The sequence below is a fragment of the Parasteatoda tepidariorum genome, chromosome 5 (assembly GCF_982258835.1).
Source record: "Parasteatoda tepidariorum strain Cologne lab strain chromosome 5, Ptep-v5.0, whole genome shotgun sequence".
In the NCBI taxonomy this organism is placed as follows: Eukaryota; Metazoa; Arthropoda; class Arachnida; order Araneae; family Theridiidae; genus Parasteatoda; species Parasteatoda tepidariorum.
Window position 1 is genome coordinate 66,692,986 of NC_141759.1, and position 22,264 is coordinate 66,715,249.

The 22,264-nt window shown below is 29.5% G+C and overlaps 2 protein-coding genes across 5 annotated transcripts in view; one reads left to right on the forward strand and one right to left on the reverse strand.

Annotated features, from left to right (window-relative positions):
• Positions 1–22,264, reverse strand: part of LOC107455693 (midasin) — a 298,299-nt gene that overhangs the window by 127,979 nt on the left and 148,056 nt on the right. The window lies entirely within an intron of this gene.
• The window catches only part of LOC107455694 (uncharacterized), a 76,877-nt gene continuing 59,773 nt past the window's right edge, over positions 5,161–22,264 (forward strand). For all 4 annotated transcript variants that reach the window (XR_011637622.2, XR_011637623.2, XM_016073337.5 and 1 more), the window contains exon 1: positions 5,161–5,592. The gene's annotated coding sequence lies outside the window, so the exon portion shown is untranslated. The remainder of the gene's footprint in view (positions 5,593–22,264) is intronic.

A 22,264-nucleotide genomic window follows, 5' to 3' on the forward strand; every position in this document is an offset into this window, starting at 1 on the left:
AATAAAATATTTTATTTATTTATTTTCGCATAACGAATTTGTTAAAATTTTATTGATAACAAACAATTTATTGTCTATTTCACTATCTAAACACGAGAAGCATTTACAATTATTAATATTTTTTTCCAGTGAGCTTTGTGTACGGGTGAAAAAAATAAACTTCCGAAAAATTAAATTGTAATTCAATAATCCTTTAATTTACGACTTATAGAAAGTCTGTTTAATTACAAAAAACTGTAAATATATAAAAAAAAATTATTTTAGTAAAAAACCAATGTAAAGCTATATAAAGTGAAATATCAGCAACAATAATAGCATGCATGAAATCAGTCGATAAAGCTCATTACGGCCTGTTGGTGACAAAATATAAAAGATAATTTTGTTTATAATAATTAATAAGTTAAACTATTTCTACAAAAAACCACAAAGACATATACTTTGAAAACAATGAAAATAAATTGCGTCTGATATTTGACATTTAATAATGAGTACACAATTATATATAAGAATAGTTTTGGTTTATTTAAGTAACTGCAGAGGACACAATTCAAATAATTAATAATATTAAGAATTTTCGTAACAACCATATTTATCAAAGCAATAAGAGAAATGAAGAAATATCTATACATCTAAATACCTATCCGGATATACATATATCTAAAGGAAAGTAATAAATGACTCGAATCGGCTAACTATTTTTATTGAGCAGGCAAATCACATAACATGATCCTCATCAAAGAGTCAGATTTTTTTTCAGCTGTCACATCGGCATGAATTAAATAAAGGTCATTATTCATTGTTTTTTTTTTAATTTCTTTTATTAATGAAGATCAAAAACTTAACAATAAAAGAGGTATTTTAATCTTTTATTATTATTGAGTATTTAATCAGTTACATTCAACTTCTATTAATAGATTTTAGACATGAAAATGTCAAATCAATAAGTGTAATTTAATTAACAGAAAATAACAATTTAAAATTTCAAAGCAACGTTGAGGATTAACTATCACTTCATTGTTAATTGAGCTATTTTGTGATAAAACAAATGCTGCTTTAAAGCAGCCAAAAAATAAATTAAAATTCGGAGCAAGGATTTCCTGTCTATTTTAAAAATGAAATTCAAAGGCTTTTTTAAAACTGTTCATTCTTTAAGGACCACTAGTTTAAACTCAATACACAGAATTATCTAATTGCTTAAATAGAAAATCATTAAGTTTTTTTTTTTTTTTTAAACGCTCCTAGGAACAATTTACTTATTATATTAACCAATGAATTTAGATAGCACCACTAAATGACTTTAGAATTGTGAAAATTACAACTTGAAGTGTAAATATATAAACATGAAATCAAAATTCATTTAGGATTATTTTTTTTTTTTTAATTTTAGACAGGGTATTCAAAAATAGCTTTAATATCTTTATATGGCATAAAAACGAATTCGAAAAACACCGTTTCTCATTTTTATTATGTATATTTATATACATATATTTTATTTATATTCTTATTGGACAAAAATATTCACATGGTACGGTTTCTTAATTAACAATAAACCGGATTCCGTTGGTGGTATAAAACATTAAATTTAATAAAAGTTACAAAAATATTTCTTTACTGTAAATTAATTATTTGTTTCTTACTTAACGGCATTTTACAGTAATATTTACTTACATTCCTAAATCTCTGTTATTATTGTTTTTTCTTTGATAATTATACCAAACTAAACGTTTGAAACTAATTACAAAGTAATTCCTTCATTTTCAAGTAATCCTATATTACACTGTTACACAAACTATTATGATGAATATAGTTAAATCAGTATCTAAACTTACTGTTTTATACTTATCAAAAGCCTAAGAAATATTTACTGTAATAATACGTTTTATACAAAACTGTCATATGCATTTTAAAAATTAAATAAAAAATTGTAAAACATTATTAGGAGATAACTTTTTTCACTATTACTAAACAATCACTTGGGAGAAATCAAAAATTAAAAAATAATTAAAATAACGAAAATGTATATGGAGTTGCTGATACGGTAACCTCGCAAAATGATTAGGTCTAAATTTCAGCTCAATAAAATTTGGAACTAAATCTAAGGAAACAAATTTAGGACAATACAATAAAAAGGCTCAGGGGATAGAGTGTTTGCCTTCCAAAGAGGTGAACCTGGTTCGAATCCCGGAGACGGCTGGTCGATACAAATCCGCATCCGGCTTGCACGGACCACAGCGCTGACAGTGAAATATCCTCAGTGGTAGACGGATCACGTGACCCTTAGCCGTCAGTCTAACCGTGGGAGGTTCTCGTGGTATTCCTCTCGATGTAACCCAAATGCGGGTTAGTTCCATCAAAAAAAGTCCACCACGAAGGCAAATTTCTCCCAATGCTTGATCCAGGATTTCCTTTGTCTTCTGGATTGGGTTCAAAATTTCAAGGTTACATTAATTAGTAAGAGTAAACCCAAAAATTGGGTCGGCTGTATATATATATATATATATATATACAATAAAAAATTTCGTGACTTTTTTAAAGGAAGAATTTTTAATTTCGGTGTTAGGAAATAAAAATTACTGCGTAGCAATTGTGGGAGTTGGTCAGCGATGAAGGTAAAGAGAGGCAAAATAACAATAAATAAAATAAAAGTTTACAAAACAAAAACATTTAAGGGAACATATTAACTCCAATTCAAAACATAACACCATATTTGCTTCAGGGGGTAAACAAACAACGAACAACAAAACGGAGAATAGACAATTTTCTAAGTAATTTCTACATAATTCAACAATCTCTTGAAATAGAAGAGTACTACATGAGATTTCGAAGAATCACTACTACCCTCAAGATGGAGGGGAGAAGAGAAATTTGCTGAGACTTAATGATTTAATTAATAGTTTTCTCTAATGAGTTTTGTTTGAGATAATGGAGTTCAGAATTTTAACGAGTCTTCAAATAAGGGTTGTAGAGGTTCTATAAATGGGGGGAATTTTAAGTAATCGATTATTTGTATGCAGTCAGAAAGTTAAGTGAGCATGTGTTCTTAATTTGGGCACATAGCTAATCTAAAATATGAAAATAATTAAAATATTTATTGGTTTGTGCCAAAGTAATTTTAAAAGATTTACGTGGCATAGAAGCTCTTACTTCATATCAAACTACACATTTTGTAGGGAAAATTCTCAATGTATTAAGAGTTTACAGTTCCCTTATTAAAATTTATATTGAAGAAGTTCGCCCGAAAAGCTATTTTCAAGCATGCATAGCATACGAATATGTACAGTATACAGGGTATCCAAAATTCATTCATGAAGTAATTTTGATTTTTTTTGATTTTTAAAAAAGGATTTTTATTACAAGTAGTACACAACTATGCGTGAAACAGCACAAAGGAGCTTTTTTGCCTTATAAGTATTCTTAGGAGGAAATTTTGCACGATAGAAGCTAAAAAATCGTTGATACGGTTAATTAGTTATATTCTCTAAGACGTGGGTGTTAGAAGATTAATTGACAAAAACCTTTGAGTTTTTTTTTTTTTTAAAGAGGAAAAAAACTAATGAACAAAGTCTCACACCTTTAAATCGCACGACTTGAGCAACTACTCCTAATGAGCAAAGCGGGAAGTTACAGGACAAGGGAATGACACTACAGAGAACAAAATATTCCATAAAAATGCAATCGCAAAATTTTTAATAACCTTATACTATCGTATGACCCTCGGTATTTATTTGATACTTTTTAATAGAAAAAATGGCGTTGTTAGCGATCTTTATAACTATTGGGGCACCTGAAATTGATAAACTGACTCAAAATAGAAAACTAATGTCCCATTCTTTATATTCAAAACACACATTAATATTTATATACATTAATGACAATACAATTCTTTTTTCTTGCTTGTAACGAAATGCTTGACACTCTAATACACAACTTATGATATCTTATAAGTACATGTATTGCTCACCATTTAATATCTTAAAAAGCACAGATTGAACAAACATAATTAAAAATATATGATGTGCGATTTTTTTATATTTGTTATTCACTTGTAACTTTTAAATAGATAATAAATAATCACATTCTTTCTTTTTCTTTAATTATTATTGCTTTGATAATCATAGTATCCATGTGTTTTAATACGCAATGCATAAAATATTTAGGATAGTTGGATTTTTTTTTTTTTTAAACTTTACAAAGGAGAAGGGAAAACTGAAAACCAAATATTCGGTGAACTTCGAATTTGATAATTTGACGATTCTTGTTTTTTAAGAGAAAAAACAGTGATTTAGTAAAATATTTCCTTAGTAAAGAGAAAATTTCGGTGCATTTTGAAATCAAACACCATTAGTAAACAATAGCAATGTAGAGCAGTTTCCCTACAGCGCTTGATTTATATGTACACAACAATTATAGAAAGGGAAAACATTTTTTCTACATGAAATATATACAAACACTTTGTTTCATTTACTCTTTTAGCAACGATTAATACTTGAATGTAGACTAAAAAAAAAAAACTAGCATGCTTCAATATGCGATAAATGGATAATTATGCCACGCTTCAAATTTTTCAACACACAAAAAACTTTCAAATAATTAACATTGAATATTTTTCAGATATTTTTGGAACATTCAGATACTATTATGGATCATCGATTGAAAACAATGCTCCATAAAGTAATTGAAAATGATAAAAATTTATAATCATTCATCCAAACGGAAAGAGAACAGAATAGACTATATTTGAATGATTTTAAAAAAAAATATTTTTTACTCATAAAATGCCTAAAACCATTCATAAGGAAGCATTTTTAAAAGAAAATCTCGCATTTTCGATAAGATATTTGAAAGCGTTTTAAAAAAAAAAAAAGAGCCAAAACAACAAAAATTTCTACCTTTGGAAAATAAAATAAATAAAGAAAAAAAAATCCTTGAAGGGGCAAGTCTGATAAAAGAAGGGGTAAAAAAAAAATCCAGAGAAAACTGCTCACGTAATGACACCCACTTCAAAATTCCTTCCCTCTTCTCCCCTTTAATTGCTCTTCTTCCCAACTCCCACACTCAACCGCAATCGCACCGTCCGATATTTCTCCTCCAATCGCTATCACGCATCCTCAATGACGTCACATGATCCATCCTGATCTTCCTGGAGTCTGGGGGAACACCGAGATCACAGTGTTGGGGAGTCACAGGTATACATAGGTTTTGGGAGGCAAAGGATAGTAGTGTGTAGTTTTAACACATCTATATAAGGGATATAGTCGATTTTTTCCCCCTACTTCTCAAGCTGCCTCCTATAAAAATTACTCTAATATATAAAATATTAATAATATCTTATTTTTATTACAAATGACAGGGTTGGAAATATTCATTATTAATGGCCGTAAAAACACGTGGCATACGCGATGAATGGGCCTAGATTTTAATTTTAACTATTTTTACCTATTTGTCTTCTGGGTGCTGAATTTATTTTTTTCGCAAGTTTGTGTCTCTCTGTGTGTGTGTTCAAATTGAATCCCTATTTACCACACCGCAATAGTTGGTTGCTGATTGCGGAGCCTTACTATTTTAAAAAGAAGGATTACTTAAACTGCCAAGGTAAGTGTCTGGAATATTAAAGAAAGAAAATTTCATGTGTTATTATATTTTCAGATATAAATAAATAAAAAAATATATATATCTTCAAGATCAACCACTAATATAGTGGGAACGAACAAGTACACTTTTTTAAAACAGGGTTCCCACTCAATTTCAGAAAGAAAAAAAAATTCCCTGACTTTACAGGTATTACTTTAAAAAAAAAAAAACAAAAAAAAAACACTTTGAATGAGGATGGAAACATGCAAGTTTGACTAAAATGTGAAATTTTCACAACAAATTGTTGTAATAAATGTCAGAATTATTTAACTTGAATCTCAATAACTGATTACAGTTACTAACAATTTTAAGACTGGTCATTTTCCAGGCATAATGAAGGAATTTTCCAGATTTCCGTAAAAGATTGCAACTTTTCCTAAATATTCAAAGATTTTCAGAGTCAAAATAAAATTCCCTGACAATTCCTGGTTTTCCCTGATCCGTGGGAGCCCTATTAAAATAGGAAACATGTATACAATAATTTTTATTCGTTCTCAGGCAACGTCTAGAGATGAAATTCTGAAAAATAGGTTACTGTAAAAAATGAAAAAAAAGGGAGGGGGGAAAAAAACGGAGATAAAAAGGCAATAAACACTAATTTTTTACTAGCGTAGCAACCACTGGCGTATATATATATATATATATATATATATATATATATATATATATATATATATATATATATATATATATATATATATATATATATATATATATATATATATATATATATATATATATATATATATATATATATATATATATATTCATATATTCGTGGACGATTAGAATTTTTCAATGTTTCAACCATGAGGGAGCTCGAGGGATTTACTAGAGAAAAAAAATCTCAACATTAGTATCTCGAAACCATTTACTTTTTATTTATATTTATACATTTGATTATTTTCTGTAAATGGTGGTGTGACATGATACCTTATTAGCCAGCGAATTATTTAAAATAAATATATCCATTTTATTGCCAACACATATTTTTGACAAAAACTAGGATAAAATTGATTCCGTTAAAAAAAATATATAAATAAAATTACGACTATTTTTTTTTAGAGAAAAAGTACAACATTTCTTTTTCAGTCCGTCACTATGTGGTAACCTCTCTTTTTTTCTTTCAATCCCATGATAATAAATCTGTGTTTTGAGTTTTTAACTGCAGTTCTGTAAGTAGAAGATCAAAAAAAATGATAATAATTTCATTAGTTATCAAGTGTACAAGGAGAATTTAATTTTGATATATAGTATCCTGGATTGATGGAAAAAGATATAGCAAATAATTTGCAATTTTAAGATTTAAGAAAAAAATCGTTTTTCTTAATAAATTGCGTTTAATAAACAGATCGCAGCTGTCGTGTTTAAAAAAAATACAATAATTCGAGCAACAAAAAAAAAAATTCAAAAACTAATTATTCAAGATTAATGACTAATCAAAAGTATAATGAAAAAGCTTAAAGTAAAAATGTTTTAATATTTAATGAATGCAATAATTATCTGAGAACAGAAAATTAAACGATTTTTTAGCTGACAAACTAATTAAGATACCATTCGTTAAATCATACAAGACGAATAAATAAGGGGCTTTCTATACAATGTACTATAGTATAATTTTTATGTGACACCTTAAATAAAACAAGTATAGCCAAATGAGAGCAAGCAGTTAAATATATTTTTTAATGAATGAGAAATTAAGCTAAACCTAAGAAAGACAGTTTTAGAAGGTTTATACGGACTTAAGATTATTTTTATTAATGGATTGTCTTTTTTATTATTATTAATATTTTTGAGTTATTGGATAAACTCTTAAAATATTATTATAGCAAATTAATACTGATATTTGTTTAGATCAGGGATGGGCAAACTTTTTTGGTCGAGGGCCAAAAATCGAGAAAAAAAATGTTTGGTGGGACAAATAAAACTTTCAAAATTTAAAAAAAAAAGGGATATACAAGTTTTAATTTAAATATTTAGTGAGATGAATGAAATTGCGATTTCGTTTTTAAAAGTTCCTTATATTAAGGTTCGAAGTGAGATGTGCCTATTTTACGGAACAAGGCTAAATGCTTTTCTGTTAGTCCACTTCTGAAATGATTTTTTCTAAGGTTCAAAGTTGAAAACTCTTGTTCACATATATAAGATTAAGCAAACGTAGAGCTGATTTTCTGGGCATGAAATATTAAATTTTGGAAACCAGCTTTTGGTAATGATTTGTAAAACTTTGGCATATTTAGAAACAACTGCTTCAGATGATTGTCAGATTGTCCGCTCGTTGGATCTTAAAATGCGTAGTCTGCCAAATGTGAAGTACAATTTACCTATATTAGATTCCTCGAGAAAGACAAACGCTAGTTAGAGCCAATCTAAGACTATTCTATGAAGAACTTCTGCTTTCAACATTTTACCAATTGAAGCTGTCTGTGCTAACTATTTCCATCAATTTATGTTTTGTAGAACAAAAATAGAGAAAGTAAAAATGTCATCAGTACTTTGTTAAAAAAGGAAAAACAGAAATAATTTTAAATAGTTGACAAGAAAATGGATGTATATTGTTTATGCATATTGCCACTGATCGGCAAATTAAAATTATATCCGCGGGCCGGATAAAACCTTCCGGCGGGCCACAGTTGGCCCGCGGGCCGTAGTTTGTCCATCCCTGGTTTAGATAGTTAAATTTAAATTTGAAAAAAAATACGTTACAAACTTATTCGTACGTGCGTTGTAAAAAAAAGAGCTTAAATTAATATTTTTAAGGAATATCATACAATATTTTCTTACTTTTACCCTTACAATACGGAATTCCAGGGGTACTGCATCGTATCAAAAATACACAGAAAAAATTTCAAATCTTAGAACGGAATTTGAAAGAAGGTTTAAAGAATTAAAAATTCCTCGGAAAACAAATTTTGTTTGTTTTCGTCGATTTTCTCAATAAATATAGACTCAGTACCCAGTAGTATGCAAATGGAAGTGATTGAGATTCAGTGCGACACAAATCTGATGCCTGAATTTGATGAGTGGTTATGCCTGAATTTTACAAATATTTACCGGCAAGGTTTGAAAATACTCGAAAATTCGCATATGAAATTATTTCCATGTTTGGAAGTACTTATCAGAGCAAGCAATTATTATATTAACAAGCAATTATTATATTAACATTGAATTTTTTTTTTTTTTTTTGCGGCCCATCTAAAGTTAAGCATTGTTTATTTGGCCCAAGTTAGCTTTTGAATTTGACACCCCTGCCTTAAGAATTTAATTTTTTTCTGTCTGATTCAGCATTCATTATTTTAGCAATTTCATCATGATAATTCCATAGCTAATAGCAATTTGATGATGCTAATAACAATGCGAGATATTTTTATTGCTTTCTTAACTTTTCTTTCAGTTATTTATAAGCACTATTTAGTTAGCAAGATTTCTTGTGAATTCCTGGAGAAAATAAAAAAAATAAAAACTTATAAATACAGCCTAAGAAATCGTGAATTAAATCCCTCATTTTCCCAGCTCTAATAGACATAAAAATTGCATCTGGTTTTAGAAAAGTAGACACATACTTTTTGCATTATTATTTACCAATTAAACTTGGAAATAGCATGTCTATATTATAAACCGTAAAACACTTAAATGAGAGTCGTCGATAGGGTCGATTGATTAGCAGGATGATTTATTTTATTTCGAATTTTGTACATAAGTTACACACACAGAAAGTTCCATTAAAACTTTCACATGCATTGACTTCTCATTAACTTCTAATGAGTGCATTTTAAATTATGTATCTTTCATAATATCTTTATATTAATTTGACAACTTTTATGTTTCAGCGTTTTAATGATAATCTAATGTACTCAGCAATCTCAACATTTTCTCAAAGTCAAATTTAATGGGTTTCAGTGCCGTATTTGGCATATACAAGAATTTGTACATTAATCATGTAGATTCCATAGGTAATTAAGAGAGCTCTAAATTACAATTGAAATAGTGTTTTAATGCTAGAAAAGGACTAAAAAAATAATTTAATACTTTTTTTAATTATAGATAGAATATATATATATATATATATATATATATATATATATATATATATATATATATATATATATATATATATATATATATATAAATTATTTTATAACCGCTGTTGAACAGCCGACCTAATTTTTGGGTTTACGACTATTGATGTTCAACTCCGTAGCCTTGTAATTTTAAACCCAATCCAGAAGACATGGGAACTTCTGGATCTAGTATTAGGTGAAATTTTGCTTTCGTGGAAGAGTTTTTTCATGGAACTAACCCGCATTTACGTTACATGGAGAGGAAGACCACCAGAACCTCCCACGGCTAGCTTCACGGCAAAGGGACTCTAACCTATGATCCGTCTACCACTTAGCATATTTCAAGTCAGCACTGTAGTCAGTACAAGCCGGATACGGATTCGTATCGACCAGTCATCGCAGGGATACGAACCCGGTTTATATACACATATATATAAATTTATTGAATAAGCAAGTTATTTATTTCCAGAATATTTATCTTAATCAAATACTATGAATATTTTAATTTTTAAAAAGGTGGCCTTATCGAATTTACAGATAAGATACAGATATGATAAGATACAGATAAGATAAGATTGAAAATACATAACTTTTGAAGCAAACTCGACATGCCTCCAACGAATTCTGCAGTAATTCTTTTGTGAAATATAAATTGAGCCAAAATAGAAAGTTACTGTAATTGTTACTTCGCTTTATTCATGCAAAAATTTTAATAATTCACCATAAGTTTCGTTGTAAATTATTTTGGAAGCAATAAAAAACGAAAATAAATGATTAATTCTTTGTGTTTCTGTCAACTCTAAAAATGCATCGTTACAGGTCACAGTATAAGCCAATTTCTTTGGTGACTTATCCCTTCCAAAAAAAAAAAAAAAAAAAAAAAAAAAAAAAACATCTCAAAGATAATAAGCAAATGTGAATTTAACATCATTGAATATAAAATTATATTAAAACTTGAACTTCTTAAAATTAGCCTCATCAAGAGTTTTAGAGTATTACAGTAAAACTTGTGTAAGTTGACCACTTGTGGTGCATTGTTTTAGTGGTCAACTTAGACAAGTGGTCAACTTATAGAGGGGTCATTGTTTACTTTTTCGTTTCCTATATCATGTTGCTATATATTAAAATTTTTTTTTTTTTTTTGCTTGACGTAAAAATTTTATTCAGAAAATATGCAAATGAATATCTTAAGAAATGTGTTTAAACCTGAATGAACTTCAATTTGATACAAATAATTCTAATATTTAACAATTTTTTTTAAAAAAAATTATTTCGTTAATTATGCATGTGAAGTGTTTAATAAATATAATTTCTTAAAATATCAGAACACGAAAACATGTAATTTGAAAACTTTAACAAAATGAAATTACTTGAACACTTTAAAATTTATTTACTACACTTAAAGATCAAAGACCATAAATAAAGGATCAAAGCATATTTCAGAGCATTCATTTATTCAAATGCTCACTATTGCAACTGGAAGAGCAACTTTTCAACTAACACACTTGTTTTCAATGAACGGATGAAAGAAATGGTCAAAAGCTGACCCCTTACAGTTTCCCCTGATGGTCAACTCACAAAAGGGTTTAGATTAGCTTTTTTCACTATTTCACCAAACAAATGAAATTTTAACATACATTGCCAAAATGACAGAAAATTTTCTGAATTTTTTTTTTCTGGTCAACTTATGAGGGTTTTAGAATAGAATTTCATAATACTCCTAGACAAAATTGACTTATTTCAGTGGTCAACATACAAGATAGACAGGTGGTCAAGTTACAAAGGTTTTGCTTCTTTATATTATATAGGAAAAATTCCGTTCTTGATAATTGAGGTCAACTTATGCAGGTGCCCAACTTACAAGGGTGGTCAACTTGGCAGGTTTCACTGTATTAACAAACCAGTATCTAACATTTTGTTTACATGCGTTTTTGAACTGAAAAATTCTACAAATATAAACATCAATACATTTAGTATAAATTTCAAAATTTCATAAATCTATACATAAATTTTCTTTAAGTAATAATAAAATTCTTACAATATGAAAACAATTTAACGAAAATCGCTTTGTATTGTTGCCATTTTTCTCCTTTAAAGCACTTTTTATTTTTTGAGTTCTTCTACAGGCAAAGAGAAAAAATGAATTTACATTTTTCAGTCTCGAATTATATTACAAATAAATAAATAAACGAAGGGGGGGGAATAAATAATGATTTAGAATCAAACATAAAAAAAAAAAAATTTAAAAAAAATTGTCTCTGAAACAAAATTATAAATGACATCTCCCAAACAGCTAATATTTAAGACTAAGTATCAAAATCGTAATTAAAGTGAAAAAATGCTACAAAGAAGAAATTCACACGTTTATTAAAATTTCCATTAAATAATAATTTCCTTCTGACAGTAAGAAAATTATGTAAGCAAAATTATAAACTGTATTAGCCTATCGCATTAAAAATACAGGCAGATTGATTTTCGAGTTAAATTCCTTTTCATAATAATAAAATCGATCCAAAATAAATGTTTTTACATCATGTACAAAAAAAAAAAAAAAAAAAAAAAAAAAAAAAAAAAAAAAAAACCAGAGAGAATGTTATTAAAAGAATAGAACGATATGTATATATTTTTTTAATTACAACAAATCCTAGCTAAACTTTTTTTGACTGAAACAAAAACTGGGTGACAGGTATATTTTGTTGCTTTCATTTTTATCTCATTAATGCGCAACTAAGTTACACTAAGTTTAATTAGTATTTGCAAAAAGGGAACGTAATTTAAATATCAAATAAACAACTGAATAATTTGAGATATCTTTATTTACAATTTTTTAAGTTTTTTAAAAATTGGAGTTTAATTGCTTCGTGTCTGATGTGTGGGATCATTAAACGTAATTACGCGTAAAAATAATAATAAATATTAAAATAATAAAAGGAGGGGAGACTCCATTAGCGTCATATACACAATAAAGTGTCATAATAAAAGATAGGTTTCGAAAAACAAGCATGAGGATATAATAGTAATAATAATTATGGTATTATAAAACATCAATTAAAACATTATTTATAGCTAATTATGGAGTTAAATAGAATATGTATTTTTTTCACTGTGAGTATTAGCTTGGCTTTTAAAAGATAAAATAAAAATAAAAAATAAAAAAAATAAAAATTTTAAAGCAAAATCGATTGATACACTTAGTTACTTTATGATTTCTTTTTTTTTTAAAAAAAAAGTTGCAATAATTATTTTTTTTAGACCGCGTTTTGAAGAATTAAAATCAAAATTGTCTATTAACTTCGAACCATTACTTATCTTTGAAGTTAACTGTCGTCGTACAGGATAAATTTCGACCCTTTATACAGACAGCGTGGTTCCATTTCGATGTATATATAGATATTTTAAATCATATTTTTCTTCCGAATTTTTCTCTCTATATATATATTTAATAAATAAAATATAGGCTTCCAGAAAGTGTATTAATAGTGAAAGTGTTTAAAGAATGAAGTACAATCGCGTATTTTTCAAGTTAAAAAATGGTTTGTTTTTTTTTAATTTTAAAAACAATTCTTAATCTTACGAAAACAGGGTGTTCATGCTTTACTTTAGAAATAAAATTCAAGTACTTTTCAAGGACTTTTAAAGACTTATTATAAAATTCTCAAGGACTAAAATTTTACATTTTAAAATAAAATGTTTTGATGGTAATAGTTAGTTGACGATAAATTTTAGACGATAATAGCAGTACTGAAAAATAAGACTTCCATTGCTCTTTTGATTTCGGAAAGTGATCTAAGTATAAAAAAAGCAAGGGTGATTGGCATCAAGTCAAGAATAAAATTCATGATGCATAAAAACGTCAGATTTGAATTTCGCACAAGGCCTATTTTAAGCTAGGTATACAACCTCTGAATAAGCAAAAATTCGGGCAGGACGGGGGGGGATGTTCTATATAATACTGTGATACCAATTAGATATTTAAAAACAACTCTGCTGGGAGATTTTTATTTAATATTTAAAGTGGCAGAAGCATTTAGACAGTGAAATTTAAATTGTTCTTAAATATAATTTAGAAATTTTGACCACTTTTCTATTAAAGAAAATTAATCAATTATTGGATGTTGCGGCTTAATTATCATTTTAAATTTATTAAAGGTCAACCATTTTAAATTGAATCAGTTGCCAATTTTCACCTCAATATCTTCTGATAGATTCTTACTAACAATTTTGGTCACTTTGACTGTTTTAATTAACCACACCACTCATACTTGAATAAATTTTTTTTCAGTAGCATCGATCATACGCACTTGACATGGTCACATGAACACGAATCGTAACGAGTAGTTTTCAAATCGAGTATAAATACGAAAGTCGATGTTTGATATTACAACATCGATGTTTGATATTGCAACATCGATGTTTGATATTGCAAAATGCGTGAATACGAATAGCGACATTGGATTTTAAACTTGCGGAAAAACTAATCGCGATATTGGGGTTCTAAAACGCTTAAATACAAATCGCGATATTAGATTTTTAATTGCTTTAATGGGAATTGCAAGTACAATTTTTGAATCACATGAAAACGAATCGCAACACATGGCTTTTAAATCGGTTTAATACGAAGATCGATATTAAAATTGCCTGAATAAGAATCGAGATTTTGTCAGAATCTGGCGCAGTTCCCAATATTTAAAATTCCTAAAATCAGCCAAACATACATAAAATCAAACAGTACGTGTCATCATCTGAAAGGCGGGAAAGTCATTCTCTCACACTTACGTGCGTCCAAAAGTTAAACACAAAAATGCTGGAAATAGGGCTGTTTTCCTGAGTTTTTGATACTTTTCAAGCTCATTTTGAATTTTTCAAGGATTTAATATCATTTTCAAGTACTTCTAGGGGCCCTTGAAAATCAAAATGAAATTCAAGTAATTTTCAAGGTTTTTTCAAGGCCGCGGGAACCTTGATAAGTAGTCCACAATATGCAAAAGTTCACAACAAATTTTCAAATTTTTATTGATTTATACTGTTAATGGTCTCAAACATTAATTAGGAGTTGCACAAAAATTAATATCAATGCAAAAGAAAATTCCTTTACCCTCTTATTCTTTTTCTCATACATGTGTATTACGAAAGACTCATAGAACTTTAAAAAGTATACGCGTCAATTTGAAAAATGTGACTGAAAAAAAAGCGTGGCTTATACAAAAACACCGGGTACTAAATCATAAATGCATCAAAAACGAGATTTTTCGATTAAAAAAATTAACCTCCAGGTTATAGGACTAAATAAGAAAGTTTTCCAACAGGTCAGAGGCCCTTCTCCAAAACATGTCCCAACTTTTTTTCGAAAATTGAAAACTTTATAAAATTGAAAGAAAAAACGGTTGATATTAGTAATTTAAAGCACTTCTTTTGAAGCAGTTCTTAAATATGATGAACATAACAAGGTTCATTTTCTAAAATGAAGAAATATTTTATGAAACAAGAGTGAAATAAAGTGATTTTCAGTATATTATAGAATATCCATAATAATTTTATATTTATTTAAAAAAAATTATAAATTGCGCATAAAGTAAATTTTGGCACAAAAAAAAAAAAAAAAAAAAAAAAAAAACGGATGGCGACTGAAATACAATTTTTTAATCGCCATTTGTTATAGTTAGACACCCTGTGGCCGGTGACTACCGCTAATTTTGCCCTACATATTTAGATGGGGAAACTCTTATTCTGTAATAAAAAATCAAATTAAATTTAAAAAAAAAAAAAAAAAAACGCTAACGAAAAACAAAAAAATCTCTAAAAGAAATTTTTTTTTTTGAAGCGAGAATTGCACAGATGAAAAACGTCAAACCAAACTAAGAATAAAACCAACACTACAAAAATTACGCTTAGCATGCATTAATTTTCACATTTCTTCCCAGCCTTAAAATAGTTGGAGTCTGTTTAATGAAAAGAAAATGTTAATTTAATTACCCTCATTAAACCATCAAAGAAATTCAACTTAAATTAAGAGGAGAGATGTCTCGTGCAAACAAAAGGGTTGTCTTCGAACATTGCTGAATTAATTCAAAATAAACTTAAACGTCACTTAGAATCTCAGAGTCGAATGCTTTTTGACGGGAGCCAGCAGGAAAAACCAGAGTGGGGTTCAAAATCTATTAGAGGACTCCCGCTTAAATTCCTTCTGACATTTAGAATTCTATTAGGGAAGATAGTGGTGAGAGACACTCTTAGGAGTTTTGGAAAAGATTTAAAGAGTTCGAAGAGGGGGGGGGGAGGAAAACAATAAAGAGCGTCGAGTGTGAAGCAATTAGACCTTCCTTTTGTACAAAGAATAGTTACTCTGGAGACCAATTCTACTGATGAGTTAGTGGTTTCCGAAGCGATACCCTCGATGCCTCATTAAACGGAAAAAGAATTTCGATACTTTAGATTCAATTAACACATCCAAGGCTATAACCAAGAAAGAAGTTTGAAGAGCACTAAGTGAAGGGCTTGAAATAAATTCCCTATAGTGGAGTCAAGGGTTCAGCTAATGTAGGGGTGACAGGGTGCGCAGCCAAATTATTCAACAAAAAATAAGCACCTTTTAAGCACTTTTCAAGCAAATCAAATAATATTTTTAAGCACTTTAAAAAAATATCATAATTAGGTAGGGTTGGAAAGTTTTTGACAATTGACGGTTTCATCTGGTTTTAACCGTCATGTCAAAAAAAAAAAAAAAAACCCTTTTTGGCTTTGCTTTTGACAATTGTTGAAATTTTTGAATCATGTAAATCGAATGGCGTTTTCATACGCTACGGACTGACGATGCGCCAAAATAGATCGGCAGGGGTCTGTCCAGACATTTTGTGAAAGGTCCGTTTTTCGTGAAATTGTGAAAAAATTACTCACATTCTTTCAACCAGGGTCCGCTTTTATGAATTTGTGCAAATAGGGTCCGGTTATTGCAAAAAACTTTTTCAAGGACTTTTTAAGTTGTAAATAGATACAAGATTATGCTCGGCACTGTAAAATTATAATAAAAAAATTAAAAATTTTCAAAAATAAACAGCAATTGCTGCTTCGAATTTAGAGATGCAACATTTGGTATTTAGCCTATACTGCTGAACGCAGAATATTCATTTCGGACGAATAATGGAAGAATCGTCTGCCGAAGACAAAACTTAATTCGTTTACATTCATCTTTCTTGTTTTCTGCCCTGGGAAGGGTTTTATTCGATTAACAAAACAATAATGAAGATTCCAAGAACAAAACAAATTTGTGAAGGGTCTAATTGAAAGAAAAATTATTTTGTGAAGGGTCCGTTTTTAAGTTAAAATATTTTGTGAAGGGTCCGTTTTTATGAAAATATAATTTGTGAAGGGTCCGTTAACGGACCCAAGTTTTCTCTAAACAGACCCCTGATCGGGGTATAATTAATTGTGAAAACGCTGAATAGAACAATGTTAACAGTGTCTTTCTCCATAATTCGTAGCGAAAATCAACATGGCAAACGAAAAATCTCAATTTGGAAAAGGGAAAATTAAGCACTTTTTAAAAACACCCAATGAAAAAAAGGGCTTTTCAAAAACGAAAATGGAAGCACTTTTTAAAAACGCTACACACCCTGGGTGATTGTGAGTCCAACTCAAAAAATTCTGAAAATTTTTTGAGAAAAATCATTAATGACGCATTTTCAAAAAATTTAAATATCTTTATAAATTTAAATCATTGATATTTTCAAAATATGAAATTCTAAATAAATTACATGCAGCATAATTTAAATGAATAATTATTTATATGTTTACGCTTATCTCTAGTCACTTTTTATTGTTCTATCAGAAAGAATATTAACGAATGAAAGTGATGCCAAGTATAAATTCTAGGTCTAATATTTTTAAATAAAATATAAACGAATTTTTATACAGAAATGTGGCGATGATTTCTTGAAATTTGTGGACCTCGGATTTCCGGTACACGGTTTGTGAAAGATCCGGAAATCCGAATTTTTTCCTTAGCACAATCTCTGTAATTCTAACCAGTTTTTTTGATATTCTGAGTAATATTCTACGATTAAAATCGAAAAATAAATAGTAACAGTTTAAATAGTAGTCCCTTTCTCCATAACAAAGCATCATAAAAAATAAATAAATAATATGCAAGACATGTGAGCAGACGACAAAAAGAAAAAAGTTCCCTGAATAACTTTTAAAAGAATAATTAGTTAGGTACCTTATTTACGTCGCACTAGAGCTGCACAATGGGCTATTGGCGATGGTCTGAGAAACATTCTTGAGGATGATTGAGCAGCCTTAAATGTGGGCATTGTAAATTAGGCAGATTTGTTATGCTTTCACGTTAATCAATGTTAGTCTAATCGTATATCTACTCAAAGTTAGTTCAAAGTTGATCTATATAATTTTTATTATGAATTAAACAGTGGTGAATTAAATAAATTAAACTATTATAACCCCACCAACAAATAAACTGCCAAGTTTGTTGGGTAACCAGTTTTCTCTTTTTACCCTGATTCATAAAGTTTCAGATTAGAACGTATTTGTGACAGTCGGCGCAAAATGGTTGAAAGTTCAGAGGGCAGGTGATAATTTAAAGATCGAAATTAAACACAAAAACATCTATATATAGTCCAAATAGTGTGTGAAAAGACTAATTGAAAGTTTGAACCCCTTAAAACCTATTTGGGGGTAGGGAATCATATTTTTGGTTCTGACGGCGCAAATCAAGAGCATTGTACGTACCTTGGGTACGTACCTTTCATTTCTTAAATCCATTTACTCTAAGATGAATTATAATACGGAATTTTAGAGGTAATTAAGTTATTTCACGTAATTATTATTTTATTTTCATATAAATCATGGTTTTATCTTGATAATCGCTCTCCTGAGTAATTGAAAACGTGGTTTATCATATCATTATATTGTTTCAAACCTTTCAATTAAAAAAAAAAAAAATGTTTATAAAGTTTTGGAAAAACTAACCAAAATTGCTTTTTCTAACTGGAGTTGGAAACTGATTCGGTGATTCGAATCATTAAGTCGAATCGATGATTCGAATAAACTATGAATTGATTCGAATCATCTTGATGACCACAAAAGCCACAATTTCGTTTAGCCCATTTCTACTTATAACTCTCAAGACTATTCGCACGATTTCGTAATTTAAAATTACGTGCTTCAAGAGAATGTCAAAATTCAAAACTTATTATTAAATTAATGGGGTTTTTTCCGCATAAAATCATCTTTGGGACCCGAGATTAGGAAATAGTTGCAAAATGTTTTTGACTTGCACAATTACTTCCAAAGATAGAAATAGTGAAGAACGAAAAATCCAAAAATATTTATTGCTAAAGTGACATTTTCTTAAAATTAAAACTATTGCATAATTTAAACAAGAAGCAAGTCTCGAGAATATGCCTCCGAATAAATATTTGTATAAAATTTAACGGAATAATTAATCAAAGTTCGTATCGTTGATTGCTCGTGGGTGTAAAACGTTAACTGCAAGTTCTACGCCTACGAAAGAAATAGTAGATTAGCGACTTATATATTATTTATGATTAAAAAAAAGTTTATTCGTATAAGATTAAACTTATTATTTCTCTAAACAGGAAAATATGATTTCTTAGACGTGCCAGCTATAAAAAAGTTAATGACATTTTCATTTTTTCCTCTTTATTATTAAAAAGAAATCTTCTCTGTTTGTGCAATCACTATTTTTTACATGAACTAATTTTCACAGCTTGATTATATAAAGAAAATTATATAAGGCTTATATTAAGAAGAAGAAAAAAACTTATTTTATGTAGGATTGTGCGGATTCACGATTCGAAACTAAACTAAAAAACCTATAATTTTGAAACTAGGTCAGATATCATATTGTAATACATTACCATACCAAAGGAAATAATTATAGAAAAGTTAGGGGGCGTACAATGGTGCATAATATGGTTCCCCAGAAATTACTTAAAAAGCTATTTTGTAAGGTAAATGAAATATTGCTTTATTGTAAAATCCAGTACTTTCATGGAAAATTCAGTAGAGTTGCCTATGTATATAGTAGTTTAGTACAATTTTATAGTGGATAATTCGATCGCAATTTTTTCCTCTTTTATTAAAAAAAAAAAAGAAGAAGAAGAAGAAATTTGATGAAATACAACATAGCTTGTAACTCTACAATTTAAAGAAGAGATGTCAAGGGATAAAAAGGAATATGCATGAATATCATAACATAAATGAAAGATTGAACTGAGTATCGTATTGAAACTAAGAGATCTTTTAAATTTTATTTTATAACCGTAGTTTAACAGTCGACCCAATTTCGGGTTCACGACTACGAATGTTCAACTCCGTAGCCTTGTAATTTTGAACCCAATCCAGAAGACAAAGAAACTCCTGAATCAAGTATCGGGAGAAATTTGCCGTCGTGGAGCACTTTTTGATGGAACTAATCCGTATTTGCTTACATGGAGAAGAAAGCCACGAAAACCACGATGTTAGCTTGACAACAAGGGGACTCTTACCCATAATCCGTCTACCACTGAGGATATTTTACGTCAGCACTGTGGTCGATGCGAGCCAGGTGCGGAATTCGAAATGACCAGGCACTGCTGGGATTTGAACCTGGTTCCCCTCATTGGAAGGCAAACGCTCTATCCCATAAGCCAGTGTTCCCCAATCTTTTCATCACCGCGGACCTGTGAACGCTTGATAATTTTACCGCGGATGCTGGGGGGGGGGCGTTCATATTGATTGTTCATATTTCCGATTATTTTGGTTTAGATTATTTTTAGAAATTTAACTGTATTTAAACATGCCTTCAAAATTTTATACAGTTTCACCAAAAAATAAATGTAAAGGGATTTAACATTTTAACTTACTAGAACGTTAAATTAATGAGAACCCTGAGCTTGTTTCTTTGCAATGAGACAGTTCCATCGGAGACAATGACACCAGAAGTGTGTTGCTTATGTCCAGTTTATTTCAATGCAAATTTCGCGCAGCGCCTTCGTGTTTTATTTATGATATTTACAGTCATGATAATTGATTTTTTAATTAAAACTAATTGAAAGAGAAAATAGCTGCGGCGGTTTTCTTTTTTTCTTTTTAAAACATTAAAAAATTTATGTCACTACCTTCGGGGGCCCCTTTTTGTAAATAACTAAAATTTTAATGGAACACAGATATTTTTAATTTGGGGTATAAACCTAAGAATTTAAATTCAGTCTCAATGAAATGGGCGGCCCGGTACCATTTGATCCACTAACCGGTACGGCTCACTGATATAGATTGTAATAATTGCGAAGTAACATTTTGAGAAAATATTAACGAAATGTTTTGTTTTTTGTAAATATAATATTTTTGTTTTTTTACCAAATGTGCCGAAAGTCTTTTTTTTTCTCTCTGTCTTACAATATTTATTCAACCTCTGATATATAACTTTTTTTTTCAGAATACAAATTTTACTATTTTTCAGATTAAATCACGCGTGGAATAAACCTATACTATAAAATAAAATTGTTCAGAAATTGTAACTTTGCATAATTGTAATGTTTCAACAAAAAAAGAATTTTACTAAGAAAACGGGGTAAATAATTTCATTCATTTGGAAGGAGTTTAAAAATCTAGTTAAAAGTCCACTAAAATATCAGTGCTTTATCCTAGTAGAAAAGCCAAGGATTATAAATCAAAGCTATGACAAACTGAAGTTGGAAAACTTGTGCGGGAACCAAAGTTCAAGCATTTCTGGAATTTAAGTAGACTCCTCTCGCTGAAGAGGCATCGCTTTCTTAAGGGAAAACCTCACGCAACGGGGCTTTCACGCACATTGCATTTCCCGCCAGTAAACGGAAGCAGAGATGGGGCAACGGGTGCCGGGGCGCACGGTAAACCGAAGTACAGTCAGTACCTTCCCACGCCCGGGTAGTGGCCCCTTCCAAACATCGATCCCGCTATCTAGTCCTCCCCTTTTCTCCGTTAAGCTTTATTATTCCCACTTCGCTGCGACGACTTCACTTTTACAATACACAGCCTCCTCCTCACAACATCCCCCCACTCCAAAACTGAATTTTCTTTTTGTTTCGGAGATACAGATAAAGCGATGAGAAGATGTAGCTAAAAGGGCGTATAATACATTCAGAACCTGGAGCACGAAACTTTGAATGGTGCGGATGATTTACTCTCGGCAAAGATGATTAACGCAAATAACAATATTTACACTAAGATTAAAAGTGCAGTTTATTTAATGTGCACAGGAGCGTTCTATACAAATAAGATGGACAAATTATAATTTAAAACCAAAATAGATTATACTGTCTGTACAAGCAAAATACACGCTATATAATTTAGGTTCAAAGAAGGAAACAACAATAATACAATATATATATATATATATATATATATATATATATATATATATATATATATGTGTGTGTGTGTGTGTGTGTGTGTGTGTGTGTGTGTGTGTTACCTACATTGACTTCAAAATGTTATTGAAGTTGAAGGTACATAATTTGTCGCAAGCAATTTTAATTTTACTCAGTGTCATTTTCCTGGTGCCGAAGTACCATTTG